Here is a 7,117-nt window from a genome sequence, read left to right as displayed (position 1 = left end):
ATGCAGAACTGTGTGCGTGCACACACACACACACACACACACACACACACAGAAGTATATGTATGTATAGGCAGAACTGTAGACATAAAGAAATTGTACCGATGGAAAACATAAAAATATTTTTAGTTTTATAAAAATGGATCATATTACAGATTCTATTTTAAATGAAATATTATATTTTATTTTATGTAAATTAAATAGAGGTGAAAGAGACCAGTTAAAACAATGTTGAACTTCAAATAAGTGCCTCTTTACCACAGGATTTATTTCTTGTAAGATTCTGATTCTGATTTTAAAAGATTATGAAAAACTAAGAAGTTGGAGCATTATGTCTTATTAAATGACTGTTTTAATTTTAGATAGAATTGATTGACACTCTGCTGTGAAAAGTGAGAATATTAGTTCTCTTATACATCCTCCTGGCTTACCACCCTCCAATTTCTTAAGTTATATGATTATTGTTACATTTTCTATGTTTATAATATCCGTGATCAAGTAACCATAATTCCTGCAGTTGTTCTTTATTAGTAATGTATATAAATGAGTTCACTCTTTGCCACCAATCTTGTGTTTTGTTTTTGTTTTTATTTGTTTTTATACTGTGGCTTTTTCATCTTCCAGTTCTTTAGTTTGGATAATCTCTTAAATGGCTGATTGGCAAGATGCAGTAATGTCTTTTGTCATCTCTGTGTTCTTTAATATTTGAAGATCTCTGAATGTTTTCTTTGTATTTGAATAACATCTTGATGTTGATATTGGTCAGACTTCAAAGTTGCATGTGATGGAGTCCACTCTAGAGGGTTTAAGTAGGAAAAAAATTACGAAGCTCACAAAATTAGTGGGGAACAGAAACAACAGACTTTAGGCTAACCTTTGTTGCAGTTGGGTTCTCTGAAAGTAGAGTATATATAAAGTAGAGTAAATATAAAATGTTCACTAGGGGATAACACGTGTGAAAGGGAAGGGGGGAGCAGGAATGTGCAGAGGAAGAAGCCAAACTGTTGTGCAGACCAAGTAAAGCCTTAGCCAAACTGTGGGGACCTACATCTGCCCTATCTCCTCTTTAGCAGTGTTTAGATCCACCTCTCCATATATGTTTGGGAAGTCGCTCTATCAGGTTTCTGATGGTGCTCTCTCCCTGAGGGAATCTTAGAAGAAGAAGGTTAGTAGGACAAGGTGCAGTCTCTGTCACTGAGGGCTCTGAATTGTCTTTTAGCACCTGGATTGGAGATGGGCAGTGACGGGTAGAAATGGGTGGGAGGACAGAGGTTGGGGGTATTAGCTCTTAGTAGGGTAGAGGCCAATTCTATTTAGATTTAGTAGGGAGTCAAAGTCTTTGGAGATATTCGCCAATATGTTCACATTACTTCTGTCCCAGTCAAGAGTTTTCCCAGCCAAGTTCCTGACCTTTACACACAGACCTGCTTTGGTTCAGTTACTGTGACAGTTAAATTCTGGGCTTGGTCTTCTCTTTCTCTGCCTTCTTCTTGTGGGGAATGAGAACCTTTTGGTATGCAACTGAGAAGGTCTTCTGGGTTTTCCATCTGACTTTCAGTTACCTGTTACTCACTCTCATTTGTCCGTTTTCTCTTGTAGAACACCTGTGGGGTTTAGGAAATACTAATCTAACCTCATTACCCTCATGATCACTATTTCCTCCATGCTAGTACATTCTCCTAATTCACCACTAGGAAAGGTTTAACAACAGATTACCATTTAGTGCCTTGTTCCACCTGCCCATCAGTAACAGGGTCCTCATCGTCAGGTAGTGAGTGCTCTTGTTGCACAGCTCCATCTTCTTGCCTATTTTTCGAGACATTATGTCCATTCTGGACAAACAATACTTTTTTTAGTATAAGTCTCTGCCATATATTGTTTGTAGGCACTGCCCAACTTTTGCAGGTTGGGTTCTCTGGAAATCAGAATGAAAATTGAACTGGGGTTGTAAGGTGTTTGTTAGGGATGGATTCCTATTAAAGACAATGGGAAGAGGCAGTACAGAATAGAGTGAAAAGTTGAACTGTGAAGTAGGCCTGACAAAACCTTGGCCAGCTCACTGGGCAGCTCTAGAGTTATCCCATGTGAGGCCAGAGTTGCTGGGCCTTCGAATTCCTTCCTTGCTCAGTCACTGGATGTAGGCCACCCTAGAAAATGTATGACTTCTTGAACACAGTTCTCTGCAGTTGAGACAGACCTTGCTGGGGCTGACAGCAGGAGACATCTGTGCACTGGCCGTTTTCCTTGTTACTGTTTAGCAAGTCTTTCTTAGAAGGGGGATCTGGGTGGTGCATCTCCATGTTTATCCTAAGCTTCTAGGATTAGGGTTGCCAGATTTAGCAAATAAAAATACATGATCCGGGCACCTGGATGTCTCAGTCAGTTAAGTGTCTGACTTTCGCTCAGGTTTTGATTTCACAGTTTGTGGGTTTGAGCCTGGCATCGGGTTCTGTGCTGACAGCTCAGAACCTGGAGTCTGCTTCAGATTCTGTGTCTCCCTCTCTGCCCCTCCTCACGCTCTGTCTGTCTCTCTCAAAAAATAAATAATAAACATTAAGAAAAATAAAAAATACATGATCCCAGTTAAATCTGAATTCCGGATAAATAATTAATAATTTTTTCTAGTATAAGTCTGTCCCATATATTGTTTTGTAGGCTCTGAATTCCAGATAAAAAATTAATATTTTTTTTCTAGTGTAAGTCTATCCCATATATTGTTTTGTAGGCACCGAATAAATGGTGCCCCTGATCATTATAACCTTTCTCCAAGGGTCAAATTAAGAATAATGACCACAGTTTCTTGGCTTTTGTCCCTACCTGGGTACCCTCAAACTTTCCAGATGATCTTTCACATGTGTTCTTAAAAGAGAAACCTACTATTTCTTGCCAGGTTCCTCAATCTCCTATTGGGCATTGCTGCTACACTTTCAGGTACCCTTTCCTGGCATCCCCAGAGCTGAATGGTAGTTTTTGGTGAACTGGTGGAGAATCCCTCCCTTTCCTTAGTGATATATTACACTAGAAGACCATCAAAGAGTGTCATCTGAGTTCTAGTATCTTACAGGAAACCACACTGACCTTTTCAAATTTTGCTTAGAGGCTGTTACTCACCATAGGAATTCTAGATATATGGAGAGTAAGTTTGGAAACGTGGTGTATTGAGAATTATCCTTTTCCTTTGAACTCTAAGTTTTTTAATTCTTGTTTTTGTTTTTAGTTCTTTTTGCGTCTTTATTTCTTCTTTTAGGTTGCATTTTACCCCCAGAATCCAGAATGGTCCTTATTGCCTCATAATGGGATTCTGGGCAGTAGGGAGTGGACTGAGGGAAGATACGCCAGCTAGAACTTTAGTGAGGATTCAGATAGGTTCCAGGATGTCTTATGAACTGGATCAGAGCATCACTGGAAGTCATTTTGCTTTAAATTTTTTTTTCCCAAAGAAAGGAAGATTTTGACCTGCTGCAAAGCAACGATGTAATGGAATAGTGTTTGTCTGTCTCGGGTATTGCCTCCATGACCTGGCTCGATGGATCCATATCCAATTCTGGGGAGAGAAAGGCTGCAGATGGTAGGTGAAAAAGCTTCCATGAGGGACTGAGTATATGGGCACAAGTGGCAGGCACTACTTGGGCCCAGGTGTCCAAGCATGGCACAAAGTGGGAACATGACACTTGTCCGACAACTTAAAAATTGGTAGCTCTAGAGTCATTGGATGGTAGTACCTTTGGCAGACATTTGGCAGTCATTTCATGGTGGGTACCAGTAATATGGCAAAAGCTAGAAATCCTCAAATAGACTTAAGGCAGTGAATATATTGGGTGGAGCAGGAGAAGAAGAATTTTAGACAGTGTAAGGTAAAACTGGAAAACTGATTCATATTCAGATTTGAAGCATTCCTTGTTGGAGAGCGCATTATAAGTTTAATGTTGTTATATTAGGTGATTATTTGGGGTTAATGTAATTGTAAAGGAAAAATAAACATGGACGCCAAAATTACATTGTAGTATAATTGGAAGGCAAGCATTCAGATGAAAAGTAAAATGCTGAAAATAATTTTAAAAATTAACAAACTGAGGGCTGATGGGGGGTGGGAGGGAGGGGAGGGTGGGTGATGGGTATTGAAGAGGGCATCTTTTGGGGTGAGCACTGGGTGTTGTATGGAAACCAATTTGACAATAAATTTCATATATTTAAAAATAAATAAATAAATAAAAATAAAAATAAATAAACAAAAAAATTAATATGGGAATGAAGATACACGTTAAAAAAAAATCTTATAGAAAATACCTGTTCAGACTCCCTGAGGCCATAGACCCAGTTGAGAGATACTGGTCTGTTCATTTCTGTCACTTCAGTCTGGCACATCTGAATCAGTAAATGCTCTGTAGTTATGAAGGACTATATCCCTTTGTGGTTACCTTTGTTAATGCTGATTGCTAACTTCCTTGCATTACTGCTTATTTTCTGTCAGTTCATTTTGGACTGTGAGTGTTTTCCAGTGTTCTTTCTCTCCACTATTTAGACATAGGAGATTTATTGTCTACCCACCAACAGAAGAATTTTAGATAACTGTTCACCTTTCTCGCCTTTTCCACTCTCTGGTACAATCTGGTTTAAACAGTTATTATTTGGGATTGAAAAAAGAGTCAAGGACCAGGTTGGGTCTCATAACTCTCTGTCCCATCACCTTCAATATAGCTATTTGTGGATAAGAATGTTGCACAAATTAATTATGCATATATAATTTATATTCCATAGCAATTATATGCATGTAATATGTTGTCCAGAGCCTGTGGAGCTGATATGGCTAACCTAGTGAGCGTAGGATGTCAATTGCTTTTCAAATATGGTGCTATACCATTTGGTAATCTCTATACTTTGGTAACCTCTTCTGATATTGATGAAATGGTGATGTCTTTACCCAATGTTGAGATATAGTCTTTTTTATATTTGCTTTTTTTCTGGCTAATTGGTTATTATGGCACATGAACCAACACCCTTAGTTTAATTAGCATAATGTTTCCCAATTAAGTTAAGTGGCTTAGATATTTGATCTTAAAATGACATTGTAGGAGAACATAAAAATGTTGTGGAGATATGAAAAAGCCTTTGAACATCAGGCTATTAGAATGTTATATATGTGTTCAATATGTCTAAGAGTCAAAGCAAAATATAGCAGTCATCTATTTAGAGGAGTAGAGGTACAGAGTTTATCAATGTCATCCCACTGATGGCCTGATAAGAAAGGGCTTATGCAGTCAGATGGCTGGAATTAAAGGCCACATCACCAGGATAAGAAAATTTGCTGAAAACGATGGTGTGTGAGATGAAATGATCATTTCCTTTGTGACAATTATGAAGTTAGGATAGTGTGGGAGGTGTAAGGGTTACAGAGAGGATTAGGTGTAAGAATAACAAGGCAGAGTGGGAGGATAGCATTTAGTACAGATGGCAATGCAATGTATTGTGGCTATATTGTAGGGCACATTAAATTGGCTAGAGATGGTTTTAAAGCTGGTGAAAATGAACATTTTCCAAATCTTTATAAAGAATAGATATTACCTTTTTATCAAAATAGAAATGGTTGACCCATTTATAAAATAAAACACAGTTTGACCATATTAGCAAAATGAATGGATGTAATGGACATTTATGGAAGCCTACATAAAGTGTTTACACTTGTGAGTAAATCTGTGTAAATAGTGTATACCTAAGCATGGTACTCATCTTTTAGTAAATATTGCTTGTGTGCCCTAAAAAAAAAGGTAAAACAGATTGTTGAGGTAATTGAGTACCGTGCAGAAGAAAATGCAGTTTCTTAACTAAATTGGCAGTGACACCATATCACTGGGGTTTATACATTAGAAAATTTCCCCCATAGATTTAATGATTTCAGAATATACCTACACTGTCTACAAAAAAGTGATCCATAAAAAAGAAGCCTAAGTGATCCACACTGATTGTTGCTGATAAAACATGCTTCAGAAGTATATTTATTCCCAGAAATATTTCATAATAAAGTCTTAAAAAGGATAACTTCCTGCTTAAAGTCCACTCTTGTGACCCAAGAGCACTGTATGGTTCCTTAACAAAATAGACACTCAAACATTTGCTGAATGAATGTGTGAATGAATGAGAATCGCACATAACCGGGTAATTTCATAAATAGGGTAGCAATAGTCATGCAAGTGAAGTCATTTGAGGGATTTTAAGAAGGCCAGTATCTCCATAATCATTGTCCTACTGCCCCAAATTGCATATTAACAATTCTTGCTGCTGGGCTAAAGCACTGCTTTCTGTAAGATTCCTTATTAAAATGAAAAAAAAAATCTTCAGAAAAAACAATTTAGTTAATAAATCTGGCTCTCAGATTTACACATTAGCAAATTTTCCCCATAAAGACTGAAGGAAAGTAATGTGGGTGGGGTTACGGGTTTGCTTAGAAGGAAAGATAGAATAAGCATTTTGGTGGGTAGAAGAAAGAAATTCCCTTTGAAGTTTGGCTCCATTTATTATCTTAGATAGGAGGCATGAAAATTTGTAGCCCATAATGGAAATAGAAGAAGTGAAGAAAAATAACTAAAGAGAAAGATCTCTTTTGTTATTTTTATATTAGAGGAGAGTCCAGTAACTTAAGTGCCTATTATGTTTTCACAAAACATGAGGAAAATGGCCACAGGTGATTTTTTGAATGTAAGACTTCATGTTCTTTTTTAAGTTTACTTATTTATTTTGAGAGAGAGTATGAGCAGTGTGAGCAGGGGAGGGCAGAAAGAGAGGGGGAGAGAGCGAGAGAGCAAGAGAGCGAATCCCAAGCAGGCTCTGCACTCACAGAGCCCGATGCAGGGCTTAACCATGAACTGTGAGATCATGACCTGAGCTGAAACCAAGAGTCGCATGCTTAACTGACTGAGCCACCAGACACCCCATAAGGCTACATGTTTTATGCCATGTGACTTGATGCTCTAGCCAAAAGAGACTGGGGACCAAGGATTGGTGCTCTAGCCAAGACACCCATCTGGCTGCTTATTGGGTAACCTATCTAATTAGACACTCACTGTTGAATGATGATTAACTCAGGTAAAGGGAGGGTTTCTTAATTCTAGGCACACAAAAACAG

General features: G+C 38.0%; 1 long non-coding RNA gene across 1 annotated transcript; it reads right to left on the bottom strand.

Moving 5' to 3' along the window:
* Positions 1–607: 607 nt before the first annotated feature.
* LOC132671538 (uncharacterized) lies at positions 608–3,232 on the bottom strand. Its single transcript, XR_009607138.3, has 3 exons — positions 3,109–3,232; positions 1,714–1,829; positions 608–793 (listed from the first exon to the last, which is right to left on the bottom strand). It is a non-coding gene; the product is annotated as an uncharacterized LOC132671538 (long non-coding RNA).
* Positions 3,233–7,117: the final 3,885 nt, after the last annotated feature.

Source organism: Panthera onca, chromosome C1 (assembly GCF_046562875.1).
Source record: "Panthera onca isolate mPanOnc1 chromosome C1, mPanOnc1 haplotype 2, whole genome shotgun sequence".
Lineage (NCBI taxonomy): Eukaryota > Metazoa > Chordata > Mammalia > Carnivora > Felidae > Panthera > Panthera onca.
The sequence above is the reverse complement of the archived record's forward strand: the minus strand, read 5'-3'. Positions and strand labels throughout refer to the sequence as shown.